Below are 12,541 nucleotides of genomic sequence, written 5' to 3' on the forward strand. Positions count from 1 at the left end.
CTATGTCTTCGCTGCTACTTTGACATACAGAGTTCTTTCTAGAAACTAAATTGTTTATGGCGAGAACTTTTTTTTTTTTTTTTGCAAAGTGCGATTCTTTGTAACCTCCTCAGTTCACATAGTTCCTCACTATTAATCCCGCCAATGTGAGCTATGAAACTGGGTTCAGTTGTTTAGTATCTTGTTGGTGTAACAGATGGCTGAACACCTCACTGTAAATAATACGGTCACTGAGAATGATCTCTAGTGCAGTCTGTGTGATGCTGCATCCCTACAAAATGTTTTCAGTGCAAGTGGTGCTGCCTGTGAGGGAAACAAGATTGGACAACCTTTACTTCAATGGAGTCACGCAAGATCATATAAACTACAAATGCAGTGAAGTTTTATTGGTGTAGAGAAAGAGAGATTAGATGGTTATAAACATAACAGAATCAAACACTCTCTATCCGAAAAAGTCCCTCTGGTGGCTTGAGTCAAAGGGGTCTGTTTACTGCAGTGTTTTAAAATGTGTAGCTTTAATGCACTTTAAGTTCCATAATATTTACTAAATTGAGGTAATTGAGTAGCACAGTTTAGCAAATACCGGGGTACTATTCCTGTGGTTAGAAATGTGCAGACATTGCCAATGGCAGTAATATCAATGCAATCCTATACCCATCCTTTGCACAAAATCCCCTTTTTAGAAAAGAAAGCTCCTCAAGGGACTCATTCTCAAAACTGTTAATTTCTATGCCCTGTCTCCTGATTACCAAACCACCTCCTCCTCCTCCTCCTCCACAACAGACCTCCTAAGTCACCTGCCACTTACATTCAGGGGCCCCCAGGATGCTAAAGGGGGAGAAAGGATCCCCAGTAGGGATGTGCATTTGTTTAAAATGAATGTGCAATCCAAAACAATGGTACCCTATTTGTTTTATTTGTAGGTTCCCAGAAACAAATGGAGGGTATCATGAATGAAATGAATCTTATTTGTTCCATCTGTGTCATTCCCTATTCATTTCTTTTGGCCATTGAAGTCTATGGGGAGGATAAGGGGAAGTAGCCATAGCAACCAGCTATGTGAGCCATGTGTGACCTCACTGCCTTGTCACAGACTGGGCAGGATATGTTGGCAAGGAGACAGCAGAGATGACATTTATTTTCAGCTTGCATGGCAGTTTCCAAAGGGGAAAGAAAAGATGGAGTAATATCATTATTATTAATTTTAATACATTACTTTTGGGTAAATTGAGACTTAGGATGATAAAGTGACTTGTCCATACTCCAAGAGGGACCCAAAAGAATATGTAAACACTTTTCCTGAATCATAGTTAGAGACCTTCATTTTCAGTTTTTAATTTCTCTTTCCCTGGACTTTATCAATTTTTATTACAACAAAAACGGAAGAAAAATCAGTGGAAAAAATGTAGTAGCTATTGCTACTTTATCCCCAATTCAGGGTGTTGACTGAACTTTGCTGGGGCCACACTCAATCCTAGGGCTAAGTCTCAACTGTATAATTATGGTACTTATGCCCTGGGGTGTCGGGTTTTTTCTATTAGGGCGAAGGCTATCTTTCAAGGCAGAAGGAGTATAGGTGAAATCCCTTTTCTGTGTGTTATTGATGATTCTTGGGGGTAGATACTCTGAATGGAACAGGCAGAAGACTGGATGGGTGTTTCAAATTAAAATTTACTGTGCTGTGCTCAAAATAACCAGTTTACATCAACAAAAGTGGTTCCCAGTTACATCTGTGTCCAGACTGGTCTCTTTCCATATAATTTCTGTCACGGCTAAATCTGCTGTGCAGCCTCCTTGTGCCATGGTTTCACCTACTGCGCAGCCTCCCCTCCACCAGGAGTCCTCAGAAATCCCCGATCCCAGCTGTGCAAGTCACCACTTCACAGATCACTTGATGCCTCATCCCCAAGCCTACTTACTCCAGCCTGTCCAGTCACCTCGACTCCTTGACCTGGCCACCTCTTTCTTGCTATTCTGTCTTGCCTTTGAGCTACCCAGGCCTTCTGCTTTGCCTTGTGACTTATCCAGGTCTCCTGCCTTGCCTTGCAGCTTATTCAGGCCTCATGCCTTGCCTTGTGACCTTTTTTGGCCTCTTACCTTGCTCTGTGGCCTCTCTTGGCCTCTTACTTTGCACTGTGACCTATCTTGGCTCTCTGTACTACTTTATAGCCTTCCAGGCATCCTAGCCGTACGCTGTGGCTTCCTGAGCCTCTCTCTCCAGCCTGGTGGCCTCTGGGCCTACTAGATTTAGCTTGCCCGGTCTTGTGCCTTGTTGAGCTTTCTTGTTCCCTGTTTCTTGTCCAGTCCTGTCCTTGTCCAGTCCTGTCCATGTTTAGTCCAGTCCTCATCCAGTTCTGTCCTTGTCTTTCCCTGTCCAGTCCAGTCCCTTATATGTTTTCCCAGGCCATGCCCTTGTTTCTGGCCCTGACTTTGCCCTCAGCTCCAGCCTTATCTCCAGCCCAGCCATTACCTGGACCCAGCTCCCAGCCTGTGCTTGATGCCAGTTCTCAGCTTGTGCCTGATTCTAGATATGATGTTCACCAGGAGACAAGTCCTACCGGCTCCCAGAACCCAAGGGCTCAATGTGCAGGGGAGGAGGCTGGTTAGGCAGAAGACCAACTCCAGACCTGCCCTGCGGTCCTGTGCCGCTTCTGTGGGGGTGTTTCCTGATTCCAGTTTGCCAGACTGTGACAATTCTCTTCACGCTCTCTGTGTAAATGTCCCTGAGATTTTCTTACTCTCCAAGGAGTGGAAAGATATGTGTCCCAGACTGGTGGGAGTATCCTATATGTAGAGGGATCCCTTCCCCAATAATACCTGAGGTCCCTGATGAATTCCAGATCTTCAAAAAAAGGCAGTGTCCTGGGGTAAAGACTCCAGTGGTGGTTTCCAGATGTCAAATCTCTTCTTATATTGGCTCTCCTCTCCAAGTTGCCTTTTTGGACGTCTTTGGATAAAAGGCCCTTGGCTGGGAAAAATAGATCTTCTACTGTCCCAACCCTTAGGTTAAGGAAGAGTGGCCTCAAATTTCCTTTCCACTCAAGTAAAAATACAAAAAAACCCCAAATTCTTCTTAGCTCCAGGGAGATACTCTCTCTCTCTTGTGGCAAATCACCACTGTCCCTCCATGGATGGTGAGAGGGGCACATCAGGTCTTCTCTACCCTGTTCTCCCAAGGAAAGACCTGTCCCTCCTTCAGCCAGGACCAGGGAAATAAAAGGAGAAGGGAAATAAAAAACAAAACTCCCAAACTCACTTCAACAAAGTCAGTTTACTTTATCCAAAACTTGAGGCAGAACCTCTTCAGCAGGGAGTGCACTGGTCAGGAAAAAGACCTTTCTCAAAAAGTGAGGCTGTGAGGCCCAACAAAAGGCAGGAGAAATAAAAACGGTTCCTTCTGCTTCAAACTCCAGCCAAAAATGCTACACTACTCTTTCCACCCCTCCCCACCACCTTTATGCAAGCAGGAGCTCACCACTCCAGCAAGCCTCAGAGGAGTTGCTGTATTGAATGGGACGACTTTCTTCTAACTCTCTAACCCTAGGGCTTGGACAAGGGCTATTTAGTGGAGACCTAGAAGCTCTCTACACTTTTCCCCTCCCACAAAAAAAATATGGGGAGAGGACATGTACACAGTTTTTTTTTTCAAAGAGATATTACATAAATTATAACAATAAACTGAGATGTTCATAACCTAGCCTATATGGTAATAAGCACTAGAGACTCTTATCCACCCTTATACTAATTAATGCTAATATCAATAAATAAGGGTAGTATATTTAATAACATGTAATACATATCACATCACAATCCTTTATTTCATAAATTATTAAAATAATGTTACAAGTTTCAATATATCAGCAAGTTAACATATATCCTTTTAATACATATAAACCTTCATATCATTTAGGCACCCACTAACGGGCGGATTTTAAAAGCCCTGCTTGCGTAAATCCGGGCGGATTTACGTGAGCAGGGCCTTGCGCGCTGGCGCGCCTATTTTGCATAGGCTGCCGGCGCGCGCAGAGCCCCGGGACGCGTGTAGGTCCTGGGGTTTTTCAAAGGGGGCGTGTCGGGGGCGGGACCGGATGGCGCGGCATTTCGGGGGCGGGACGTGGTGTTTCGGGGGTGGGACTGGGGGGCATGGCACCGACCCGGGGGCGTGGTCCAGGCCTCCGGACCAGCCTCCGGGTCGGAAGACGGCGCGCCAGCAGTCCGCTGGCGCGCGTAGATTTACGTCTGCTTCTCGCAGGCGTAAATCTAGGGACAAAGGTAAGGGGGGGTTAAGATATTAGGTAGGGGAAGGTGAGGGGAGGGCGAAAGGAAGTTCCCTCCGAGGCCGCTCCGATTTCGGAGCGGCCTCGGAGGGAACGGAGGCAGGCTGCGCGGCTCGGCACGCGCTGGCTGCCAAAAATCGGCAGCCTTGCGCGCGCCGATCCAGGATTTTAGAGGATACGCGTGGCTATGCGCGTATCTTATAAAATCCTGCGTACTTTTGTTTGCGCCTGCTGCGCAAACAAAAGTACGCATCGCGCTTTTTTAAAAAGTCTACCCCTAAGTGCACACACTCTCCCTATTGCACTAATATTAATTATCCCCTAAAAATACCTCCACATTCATCCTTCCCATTCATTCATCTACATTCACCTACTTGTCCCTTCACAAGACACCATTAAAATGAACACCCTCCCCCTAATACTATATTGACATCAATATATGCAAAAAACGTTCCGGTCATCACTACATGTATAAAATCTAGCTGTATAAAATCTAGGAGGGATGTGCAGATAATAGTAGTAGGGGGACGGTGTTAATTTTAACAGTGTCTTGTGAAGGGACAAGTAGGTGAATGTAGATGAATGAATGTGGAGGTATTTTTAGGGGATGATTAATATTAGTGCAATAGGGAGGGTGTGTGCACTTAGTGGGTGCCTAAATGATATGAAGGTTTATATGTATTAAAAGGATATATGTTAACTTGCTGATATATTGAAACTTGTAACATTATTTTAATAATTTATGAAATAAAGGATTGTGATGTGATATGTATTACACATTATTAAATATACTACCTTTATTTATTGATATTAGCATAACCTGGCCTAGCCACATGAGGGGAGCACTAACCACAGTGGAGCCTGGGGTTAGTGCTCCCCTCATGTATATTGTTATGTGGTGTATTTGTTATGTGGTGTATTTCTTCACAATACACCACTTAACAATATACTCAACAATCCCCACAAACAGCAACTTCATAATAGTGTAGCAGTTCTCCTTGGAGGGAAAACACTTCCCAGTTGGTTGTCACCATCCCTTCTGTGTAGACTCAAACCTGAAAGGCACTACTGGGTGGATGTCTTTAAACCTGGCAGTGAGCACCATCAACTTGACCCCCACCTTCTTACCACAATACCAGAATATGGGAAATAACATTGCCAAATGGGAGGTGTCTGGGACCCAATTGACATATTCTTCCATATCCTGTTTACATTAATACACTTTTATTACACAAGTTGCCCACATCAAAGACTATATCTAAGCTCTCCTTTTGTTCTCCCCCTTGAGATATGGAATAAAGCATCTCTCACACTACAGCTCTCCTGGGATCTCTGGGTGGAAGATCTCCCCTCTCCTCTTGCTCAACCCCTCCCACAAGGCCTAAGGATGGAAAAGTTAACTCTTACAGAGAGTCACAGGGACAGGAGATCAGATGCACTCCAGAAACCTGCATGGAAAAAGTAAGTTAACAGCAAGGTCAGGATTCCTGTTGTGAGGAGTCTCACCTAAAAGAAGGAAAAGTAATTATTTAAGATGATTAATAAAATATAACAAAATAATACCCTTTTTAAATCTTTGTAACAATTTATGTCTTTTCTAGAAGGATTTGTTTTCTTTTCTTTCCCATCACATCATTACTTTTTTGTTTCAGCAGCAGAATAAATACAGTCACCCTCCTCAGTCCATGTGGTAGCAATCAGTTAGACTGAAGTCTTTGGTAGTCTTCAGATCTTTGAGGCTTCTTGATCACTTCTGACAGATCAAGCCTTCCAACAGGGCTCGGACAGCAACAGTTCTTAGGAACTTTTCTGTCTCGCAGTCTCAACTGGAAAATGATTCTGAAACACAGGAAACAAAAGCAGGCAACACAACACACAGTTCAACTCCTGCATCTGGATCACAGGAACCTGTTAGATCTTGGCACAGTCACTGTTGGGTCTGCTTCTCCTCTTCTTCATTGAGTGGTGCAGGTTCATAGTGTTCTAGGCTTGGCTTTTTGACGGTTATCCCACTGGGAAGGGAACAGTTAGTATGGTGTTTCCTCTGGTCTCCACTCATCAGCTGGTAAATAACAGCATGCTTGTGCCAATTTCCTTCCCAACCTAAGGTCGGCCACTTTTCTGTTCTCTGGTAATCAGGGTGCACTTTCACACACTGAGGATTTGAAGTATTTCTGATGATACACTTGTCAGCATCCTCTGCAATCCACACATCCCACTGCTCTTCCACAAAGCTCATAACATATGTAACCCACACATAGCATGCACCTTTCTCCATACTATATGCTCTGCTTGGGAAGCCCTGCATATTTGTTAACCTGGCACCAGCTGAGTGGGTAGTGTCCAGGACAGATTCGTCCAGGACTGGTCTATGACTTCAGGGGCCAATGGATAGTCTAATAGTTCATCCTACACCAACGATTCAGGCACCCCAGAGATATCACTCACTGCAGATGAAACAGCTTCTCCCAGCATAGCTGGTAATGGTGAAGATGAGTTGCTGTGCTGCAGAGACCCCTCTCTTGAGGAGATTCCAGAGCTGGGATGTAGGGGTGGGCGACTCCATCTCCGTTTTATATAACTTACTGTAGATCTTTGGGCCCCTCACCAATAGGTTCACCTGATGGGTCACAATAGATAACCACTCCCTGGCATAGTTTGGACTCATGGCCATGCCCCACTCTCACCTGTCAGTACTCCAGCTGGCTATCACCTTGTCCAACCTCCCTGAGGATCAAGAACTGCTGGGCCGTTCATTCAATGAACAACATCTTTTCAGGATCTTCCTTTCCTCCTCTGTGGATATTTGCTGTAAAGACCGACTCCTCCGGTTTGCATGAGGCTGAGCCACCTCTAGAGGCCTATGCAGCAGGGTCCATCCATTTCCATCTGGTGCACTTCTTCTTCTCCATCACCAGCTCCTTCGGCCTCCACTTGGGCCACCACCTGCTTGGCCCAAGACATTGAATCATCCAATCCCCTGGCTGGAATGGGAGTCGTCTCCTCAATCACAGCCTCCACTCTCACATCTGGGCCTTCTCTGAACTTGTATATCACATCCTTTATGGGCCCGATTTGTCTTTTCCGATGGGTGGAGACTGGGGCTTTGGTGATCGGTCCCCCCACTGGTTCCTTTCTTTTCAGCTGACTAGCACCGCTACTGTTGCTTCAATCCCACAGGGAACATCTGGCCTGTTTGGGTGCTCAACACAGCTCACTCAGGTGTGCTATTTAGCTGGGGACCCCTGAATAATGTGGCTGACTGGCATTGGTCTCCATGAACAGGCTTATACTGCAGCAAAAACAGTGTAGGTTTACTATCTACAGTTGTTGGTAAGTACAGTACTCCATGCATTTGGCTGAAACTGACACTTCGCACCCTACCAGAGTCAGTTAGAGATAGCCCCAGCGCTGGAAGAGCTGCGAATGATCGAGGGGCCCATATACTTGTTCAAGCCTGGATGGTAGGAACAGGTAGATATGCACTATAGCAGTGCTAGCCAGGCTGACCATTGGGGATCTGGTAACTATTGGCTGCACCTCCTCAGAATGTGATGGCAAACTGCCATCTCCCATCCCAGACTGCATTTTAGCCATTCAATCACTGGTTTCATTCCATACTATGGATAGATGGGCACTGAATTGTTTTTCACAAACCACACCAGTGAGACTTACTGCTGCAGTGCATGCTCGACACTCCTTTCCCTTCCTTCCTCATGCTAAGCCCTATGTGTGCAACTTACCGTCATTTTCATAGTTCTCTGCTGGCTGTGCGCCACCCACTTCACACCCCTTGCAGAACCTTCTCTTCCTTCTAGTGCGCTTTCTCTCCCATTTTCCCAAGGTGGGAAAAGCAGCCATTTTACTAATTTTTGCAGTTTCCCTTCACAGTTCTCCCAACCACAACAGTATAACAAAACATCACATTTCTCTTCTGTAACACACGATGCCATCCTTCCAATGCCCCATGTTGGTCGCCATTTTATGTAGCCCCAATTCAGGATGTTGACTGAACTTTGCTGGAGTCACACTCAATCCCGGGGCTAAGCCCTAATTGCATAGTCATCAGCCCTTCCCCCCCCCCCCCCCCGAGGTGTGGATTGCTTTCTAAAGGCCCAAGGTGTGGAGGTGGAATCCCTTCCCTGTGTTTTACTGATGATTCCTGGGAGTAGGTACCTGGAATGGAACAGGCAGGACACTCTGATTGGGTGTTCCAAATATAAAATGTACTGTAATTTATTCAAAATAATCAGTTTACATAAACAAAAGTGGTTCCCAGTTACATCTGTGTCCAGACTGGTCTCTTTCAATATAATTTTCTTCTCTCTCTCTTTCTCTCTCTCTAAGTTTCCCTCAGCAATGGCTCCTGAGATTCGCTTACCCTCCAGGGAGTGGAAAGATAAGTGTCTCAGATGGGAAGTGGTATCCTTTGTGTAGAGGGATCCCTTCCTCAACAGTATCTGAGGTCGCTGGTGAATTACAGATCTTCCAAAAAACCAGTCAGTATCCTGTGTCTGGAGTGAAGTCTCCAGTGTGGGTATCCAGATGTCAAGTCTCTTCCTACTTCACCTCTCCTCTCCAAAATGCTCATTGGACCTCTCTGGATGAAAGGACCTTGGCTGCAAAAAACAGATCTTCAATTGTCCCAACCCTTGGGGTAAACAAGGATAGCCTCAAAACTTCTTTGCCACTCAGGAAAAATACAAAAAACCCCAAATTCTTCTCAGCTCCAGGGAAAAGCTCTCTCTCTTTCTCTCTCTTGTGCAGGGCTGGTGCAAGGGTATTAGGCACCCTAGGTGAACTTTCTGCCTTGCGCCCAACCCCCCCCCCCCCTTCCCCTCCCCAGTCCAGGCCCTGGCTCCAGCCCCGACCTCATTAACTCAGACAGGTCCCCTCTCTGTGTGAATGAGACAAGGAACACTTAGGTTCCTTGTCTCATTCACACATACAATCTTACCCCTGTCCTGAGGTTCCACCCTGGTACTCCCCTCTATTTCTTGTGTTCCTTTTCTTCTGCCAAGGTTTACTGCTAAATATTTGTATCTGTTCGTAGGCTGTTGCTACTGTACCTGTGTTGCACGACTGTTCCCCAGATCCCTGATTGTGTTTATCATGAGGAATGTATAGCCTGCGACACACCTTCCTCAATTCTAAATATGCATTTGCACTATTGTCAAGAGCCTCACTTCTCATTTTACTTGTAAGGAAATCAGCATTTAGGACTTCTGATCCTGGCTGATGTGGATGTCGAAGATGTACTGTTGGAGCACACAATATCCTAACATTGGTCTTCTTCACACCCTGCAAGCAGTTGAGTGGTTCATTCTGTAAGTATTATCAGAGGTTGTCCACTGCTGATTTGATGGCCAGGCATTCCTTCTCAATGATGCAGACATTTTTTTTCCACTGGTAATAATTTACAACTAAGGTACAAGTTAGAGTATTCCTCCCCATCCTTTTCTTGTGCCACCACCAGTGCCCACTGTTCCCTCTAAACTGTGCACGTTCAGGACTGCACACAGCTTTTTGTCCCCTCTCCCCCGCTTAGGGATCAGATGAGGAAGGGATAAATCACACCCCTGCCTGATCCAATCAGTGGCATCACCCCTCTCTAGACCTCTTCCCAGGCAGCAGGAGTCACGTTTATCCTGATGTCATCTGCTGCTATGGGGCCAGTTTCACATCTCTTACAGCAAGATCAGCCCTACAGCAGCAGGAGATGTTATTTGGATAAACGTGACTCCTGCTGCTGCTCATCCCACAACTCGGCAAGCTACCGCAGAGCCTGTCCCACAGCAGCTGAAGAGAATGAAAGTGAGAGAAGGCTGGTGGCTGAAGACAAGTCCAGGCCCTGTGTGTGTATATGAGTGACTGGGTGAGAGCCTAGGTGTTAGGGTGGTGACTGCTTGTGTGTGTGGGTGATTGCTTGTGTGTGAGAGCCAGGCTGAGTGTGTGTGTGTGTGTGTGTGTGTGGGTGAGGGAGTGACTACCTGGGTGGGCGAGATGTTGTGGGGGTGAGTGTGTGTGTGAAAGAGGCTGTATGTATATGGAGGTTAAGAACCTGTGTGTATACAGGAGAGGGTGGGTGAGAGGCTGTAGACGGGGGTATATGTGTGGTTGCCTGTGTATGTGCTTGCTTCTGTTTGAAGGACAAGGATAAGAGTCTGTGGGTGGGTGAAAGCCTGGGTGTATGTTTGTGGGTGAGTTAGAGGCTATGTGTGTGTGAGAGAGGCTGTGTGTGTGGAGGTGGAGTTTGAGAGCCTGTGTATGTGGTAGTGAGTGGCTGAGTGAGAGCCTGAGTGTGTGTGTGTGGCTGGGTGAGAGCCTGTGTTTAGGGATATGTGTGTGTGTGGCTGCCAGTGTGTGGGTATGGATGGAGGAAAGAAGAGAAGAAGACAGGTGGTGAAAGAAAAAAAGGCAACATGGGGAATACTCTTCAGTATTCCACTGTTCAGAGTCTCTTTTCTCGTGCTTTCCATTTTATTTTTGTCTGCATGTTTCTGTTTCTAATTTGTAGTCCCTTATTCTGTATTAGGTAAGGGACTGTCTGTGTTCTACATTTGTAACTGAAGTGCAGTATTTCTGCTGGCATGTAGCTTTTCTGAAGGGCCTTGTTCTGTTAACCCTATTAGGTGGTGTATTTGTGTTCTATGGCATGGTATAATATTCGCATTGCTACCATGTCATAGATAAGGTTGCTGCTGTTTGAGTCCTGAGGGTTTTGTGTTACTTTTCAAAGTGTTTGTCAGTGAAGGGTTTGCAGTTATTAAGATGAGTGTGTGTATGTGTGTGTGGAAGAGGAGGAGAAGAGTGAGTATGCATATGCGTGACAGTCTGGGAAGTGAATGAGAGGAATGAGAGAGTGTGTGTAGGTTTGTGAGAATGAGTATATATTTGAGTGAAAGAATGTGCGAGTGAATATGCAAGTTTGTTAGTGTATGTGTGTGTGAGAAGGTTTGTGTGCATGCTGCTTAATGTTCCTTTTAAGGATTGGGTTGCTATGAGCATAAAATTGATAGGCTTTTTGCATCAAAGAAAGTAGTACTCACAGGGTAGTACACAGCAATATAATCCTTAGAGAGAACATTGCAAGTGTCTCGTCCAACTTCAGAGGCATTTGTCTGAACAACGAACTCCTTGGTGAAATCCACAATGTGGAGTTCCTCATGCATGTACCTTTCAACTCTTTGAACCTCTGTTCACATTAAAGGGAGTCAGGTAACACTTGTTGGAGTCCCGAAATCCAAGAAATGACAGAATATCAAGAAGTAGGTGGTGATCAACAATGTCAAAAGCAGCAGATAAGTCAAGGAGGATAAGGATCGAGTAAAGACTTTTGGTTTTATCCATAAACAGGTCCCTGGAGACTTTGGCAAGGGCTGTTTCTGTGGAATGTAGACTGGAGTTGATTGATAATGGCTTGAAATGAAAGAAAGTCAAGACAGCAGAACTGAACAATAGTTTCAAGTAGTTTGGATGCAAAAGGGAAAAAGGAGATTAGATGTTAGTTAGCAGGGCAGGTAAGATGCAGTGAAGGATTTTTGAAAGTAGTGTGATCACAGCATGTTTGAAGGTGCGGGAATAGTTGCAGTGGAAAGCAATAAATTGAGAATGTGACAGAAGGAAGGGAAGACTGTATGGGAAATAGAATTGAGAAGAGGGGTGGGATTGGGGTCAAAAAAGTGAGTAGTGAGTTTGGAGGAGGAGAGAAGTTGGGCAGTTTCCTCCACTGTGATTTCAGAAAAGAAGGAGAGGGTAACAGAGGCTAGAGGAAAGGGAGAGGAATGAAGGAGGGGAGGTATGTAGGAGTGATATAGTTGAGAATTTGGGACTAATTTTGTGCACCTTATTATAGAAGTAGTCAGTAATAGTCTTAACAGAGAATGAAGGGGCATGGGAAGCAAAGGCAATTTGAGAAAGAAATTGAGAATGGCAAATAGAAGGCAAGGTTTGATTTCAAGAGAGTGTGTCAACAGAACATAATAATCTTGCTTGGCAAGTGCAATAGCAGACTGGAATAAGGTCAGCATGAATTTGGAATGTATGAAATTGGCATGGGCACAATATTTTAGCCAGAGACACTCTGCATAGTGGACACAGGATTGAGCCAAAGTTGGGGTTTGGGTAATGGGAGGGCAAGAGTATCTAAAGCAGAGGAAAAAATATGATGGAGGAGAAGAGAGATGAGACAGTAGTGGAGAGGATGCAAGGGTCGATAGCCTGGAAATTTCAGAAGGTATTGGTGATGACTGGATGAGGCTGTG

The sequence above is a fragment of the Rhinatrema bivittatum genome, chromosome 2, assembly GCF_901001135.1.
Source record: "Rhinatrema bivittatum chromosome 2, aRhiBiv1.1, whole genome shotgun sequence".
In the NCBI taxonomy this organism is placed as follows: domain Eukaryota; kingdom Metazoa; phylum Chordata; class Amphibia; order Gymnophiona; family Rhinatrematidae; genus Rhinatrema; species Rhinatrema bivittatum.